Raw genomic sequence first — 5,601 nt, 5'->3', positions numbered from 1 at the left:
GTTTCGCGTTGATTTTACTTCCCAAAAATCACAAATATTCCAAAATAATTCTCCGTCCATTTTTATCCCGTTTGGACTCCGTTTGATATGGGGTTTCTGTGAAACATAAAACATGCAACAGACAGGAACTGGCACTGGGCACTGGATCAATATGTTAGTCCCAAAAAATAGTATAAAAAGTTGCCAAAAGTATATGAATCTTGTAGAATATTGGCATGGAACAATCAAAAATTGTAGATACGACGGAGACGTATCAGCATCCCCAAGCTTAATTCATGCTCGTCCTCGAGTAGGTAAATGATAAAAAAGATAATTTTTGATGCGGAATGCTACCTAGCATAATCTTGATCATATGTCTAATCATGGCATGAGTATTAAGACACGAGTGTTTCAAAGCAATAGTCTATCATTTGACATCAAAACAATAATACTACGAGCGTACTAATAAAGCAATCATGTCTTTTCAAAACAACAAGGCCAAAGCAAGCGTATCCCTACAAAATCATATAGTTTGGCCATGCTTCATTTTCGTCACACAAAATGCTCCCATCATGCACAACCCCGATGACAAGCCGAGCAATTGGTTCGTACTTTTTAACGCGCTTCAGCTTTTTCAACCCTCACGCAATACATGAGCGCAAGCCATGGATATAGCACTATAGGTGGAATAGAATATGATGATGGTGGTTATGTGGAGAAGACAAAAAAGGGAGAAAGTCTCACATCGACGAGGCTAATCAACGGGCTATGGAGATGCCCATCAATTGATGTCAATGCGAGGAGTAGGGATTGCCATGCAACGGATGCACTAGAGCTATAAATGTATGAAAGCTCAACAAAAGAAACTAGTGGGTGTGCATCCAACTTGCTTGCTCACGAAGACCTAGGGCATTTGAGGAAGCCCATCGTTGGAATATACAAGCCAAGTTCTGTAATGAAAAATTCCCACTAGTATATGAAAGTGACAACATAAGAGACTCTCTATATGAAGAACATGGTGCTACTTTGAAGCACAAGTGTGGAAAAAGGATAGTAACATTTCCCCTTTTCTTTTTCTTTTTCTTTTCTTTTTTCTTTTTTTTCTTTTGGGTGGGCTTCTTTGGCCCCCTTTTTTATTTAGGCTTCTTTGGCCTTTCTTTTTTTTCTCTTTTTATTTTTTTTCATGGGGTAATATTCTATAATAATGATCATCACACTTTTATTTACTTACAACTCAATATTACAACTCGATACTGGAACATGGATATGACTCTATATGAATGCTTCCGGCGGTGTACCGGGATGTGCAATGATCTAGCATAGCAATGACATCAAAAAATGGACAAGCCATGAAAACATCATGCTAGCTATCTTACGATCATGCAAAGCAATATGACAATGAATGCTAAAGTCATGTATATGATGGTGATGAAAGTTGCATGGCAATATATCTCGGAATGGCTATGGAAATGCCATAATAGGTAGGTATGGTGGCTGTTTTGAGGAAGATATAAGGAGGCTTATGTGTGATAGAGCGTATCATATCACGGGGTTTGGATGCACCGGCGAAGTTTGCACCAACTCTCAAGGTGAGAAAGGGAAATGCACGGTACCGAAGAGGCTAGCAATGATGGAAATGTAAAAGTGCGTATAATCCATGGACTCACATTAGTCATAAAGAACTCATATACTTATTGCAAAAGTTCTATTAGCCCTCGAAGCAAAGTACTACTACGCATGCCCCTAGGGGGATAGATTGGTAGGAACAGACCATCGCTCGTCCCCGACCGCCACTCATAAGGAAGACAATCAAAGAAATACCCCATGCTTCAAATTTGTCACACAACAGTTACCATACATGCATGCTTCGGGACTTGCAAACCTCAACACAAGTGTCTCTACAATCCACAACCACCCACTAGCATGACTCTAATATCACCATATTTATATCGCAAAACTATTGCAAGGAATCAAACATATCATATTCAGCGATCTACAAGTTTATGTAGGATTTTATGACTAACCATGTGATTGACCAATTCCTGTCATCTCTCTAAATAGATATAAGTGAAGCAAGAGAGATTAATTCTTTCTACAAAAGATATGCCCACGCTCTAACAAATATAAGTGAAGCAAAAGAGCATTCTACAAATGGCGGTTTTCTATGTAAAGGGAAACATGCAATCCAAACTTCAAATGATATAAGTGAAGCACATGAAGCATTCTATAAAGCCACACTCAAAAGATATAAGTGAAGTGCAATGAGCATTCTATAAATCAACCAAGGACTATCTCCTACCAGCATGGTGCATAAAAGAAAAATGAAAACTAAATGCAAAAGACGTTCCAAGACTTGCACATATCGCACGAACGAAACGAATACGAAAACATACCGATACTTGTTGAAGAAAGAGGGGATGCCTTCCGGGGCATCCCCAAGCTTAGACGCTTGAGTCTCCTTGAATATTTACTTGGGGTGCCTCGGGCATCCCCAAGCTTGAGCTCTTGCCTGTCTTCCTTTTCCTCCTATTGAGACCTCCTCGTTTAGACACTTCATCCACACAAAACTTCAACAGAAAACACGGTAAGATCCGTTAGTATAATAAAGCAAATCACCACTCTAAGTACTGTTACAAACCAATTCATATTTTTTTTGCATTGTTTCTACTGTAACATAACTTTTCCATGGCTTAATCCACTAATACAAATTGATAGATTCATCAAAACAAATAAACTATGCATCAAAAACAGAATCCGTCAAAAACAGAACAGTCTATAGAAATCTGAACATCCACCATACTTATGGCACCCCAAAAATTCTACCAAAATTAGGAAAAATAAAAAGTTGTATATCAAGACAGTGCAAAAAGAATCAGAACCGTTTGACTTTCCAGTTAAAAACGTAAAATCGCGCACTACAGCCAAAGTTTCTGTCCTACACCGTACAAACCAACAAGCATTGTAAACATCCTAAAGGCAAACCTTGCCACATTATTTTTATAATACAAGGGGATAATTATTTTTTATGAAAAGTTTTTGTAATCAAGATTTACAAAGTTTTCGTGAGCATGAACAAAGTTCAAGGCTAGCTCCCACTTCAACAATGCTTGTCTCTCTCACTTTCACTTTCCTTCTTGAAAAGTTTTTAGGTTCCCCTCTTTATTTTTTTGTTTTTAAACTATGTGAAAGCACTCAATAGAAATAAATGACTCTCTAAAACTTCCGGGTTGTCTCCCTGGCTGCGCTTTCTTTAAAGCCATTAATCTAGGCATTTAGTGCTCAAGTAATGAATCCACCCGGATCCCAAGGTATATCAAAGCCAATTTTAATTAACAATGATTTGTAATTTAGTAATGAGCACAAAGTAACATATATCATGCAACAACGAAGTCTAACTCTCTTCCTATGCATCGGCATGTCATAAAAGAACAATTCATGCACACATAGTAAAGGCCAATGCATGGTATAAACAGTTTCTTGCAATTCTATCATGTTGGAAACATAAAGAGGCGGAGATATAGTTCCTCTTTCATAATAATTGCAAGTAGGAGCAACAAGCACATGCATATCACATTCGTCAAAATTATCATGTGCAATGGTAAAAGGCAACCCATCAATATAATCCTTACTAAGCGCAAACTTCTCCGATATAGTGTAGTCAGGAGAATTCAAAAAGATAATAGGACTATCATGCATGGGTGCAATAGCAACAATTTCATGTTTAACATAGGGAACTATAGCAAGTTCATCTCCATAAGCATAATTCATATAGGCATCTTGGCCACAAGCATAGCAGGCATCATCAAAAAGGGATATTTCGAGAGAATCAACGGGATCATAGCAACAATCATCATAGCAATCATCCTTCGGTAAGCACGAAGGGGAATTAAACAATGTATGAGTTGAAGAGTTACTCTCATTAGAAGGTGGGAACGGGTGATCAATCTGCTCTTCCTCCTTTTATTCTTCGCTCTCCTCATCATCTTTTTCATCTAATGAGCTCACAGTTTCATCAATTTCTTCTTCCATAGCTTCCTGCAAAATATTAATCTCTTCTTGGATAGCGGACACTTTCTCAATAAATGCATTAATATAGTAATTGTATTCATAATTTTCATAGCAATATCTAAGTATAGCAAGATTTTCAGGTCTATAAACTGAATCATAAAAATCATCAAACGCTTTAAACATAGATTCAACCTCATAAGCACCCATAAAAGCAACAAATTCTTCTATTTGTTCAACATCATAGTAATCAAAGATACCATTAGCATAAGAAGCTAAGGTTTCATTATCATTGAACTTGCATGAAAAGGGAAGGTGTGGAGCCTTCATCCTAGAGCAACAAGTATAATCATGTATCACGCATAGTTGACGAGCATACCAACGCAACATAGAAATTTGATCCCTTAATAGTTTCCCTTTTTGTGTCAAGCGATAATCCCTAAAGTATTCACGTTGATCCAACGTGTCTCCCATAACATAACGTAATGGGGTTTTCTCAGGATTATTAAAGTAGTACATAATTTCTTTCGCATAATGAGCATCGAGGGTTTTAGGAGTTACCCCATCTCCATGAGTAGCAAGTTACACCTAATTTTTTTGGTATTTCGTGTTCCATATCCATAAATAAAGATAAACAACACCTAAGAACAACAAATAAAAATTACTTAGTGATAAAGCAAACAAGCACACATGAGAATCTTCACCCCACGCTATGACGCCCCGGCAACGGCGCCAGAAAAGGTCTTGATAACCCGCAAGTATACGAGATAGTTGTAGCCTCTTTCGATAAGTAAGAGTGTCAAACCCAACAAGGAGCTAAAGGTAGAACAAATACTCTCTCAAGTCCTATCGGCCACTGATACAACTCTACGCACGCTCGACGTTCGCTTTACCTAGAACAAGTATGAAACTAGAAGTACGTTGTAGGTGTTGTTGGATAGGTTTGTAATATAATAAAGAACGCATAAATTAAAACTAGGGGCTTCTTAGATAAAGATTCAAATAAGTAAATATAGCGAGTGTGGAAAAGTGGTGGTAGGAGTTGTGGAATTGTCCCTAAGCAATTGACTATGTTACTAGACCGGTAATCACTATTGCAATTCTATTTGAGGGAGAGGCATAAGCTAACATACTTTCTTTACTTGGATCATATGCACTTATGATTGGAACTCTAGCAAGCGTCTGCAAATACTAAAGATTCATTAAGGTAAAACCCAACCATAGCATTAAAGTATCAAGTCCCCTTTATCCCATACGCAAACAACCTACTTACTCGGGTCTGTGCTTCTGTCACTCACACCACCCACCATAAGCAAATCATAAACATATTGCAAACCCTACAGCAGGAATCCCTCACGCTTGCGTGACACGGAGGGCACAATAGGACAACACCAATAATAAAACATGCAACTCAAACCAATCATAGCAATTCATCAATCACCGATAGGACAACGAACATCTACTAAGACATCATAGGATGGCAACACATCATTGGAAAATAATATGAAACATAAAGCACCATGTTCAAGTAGAGGGTACACCGGGTTGCGGGAGAGTGGACCGCTGGATATAGATGGGGGAAGGTGATGGAGACGTTGGTGGAGATGATGGAGGTGT

This window comes from Triticum dicoccoides, chromosome 5B (genome assembly GCF_002162155.2).
Source record: "Triticum dicoccoides isolate Atlit2015 ecotype Zavitan chromosome 5B, WEW_v2.0, whole genome shotgun sequence".
NCBI classification, from domain to species: domain Eukaryota; kingdom Viridiplantae; phylum Streptophyta; class Magnoliopsida; order Poales; family Poaceae; genus Triticum; species Triticum dicoccoides.
This window is presented reverse-complemented; position numbering follows the sequence as displayed.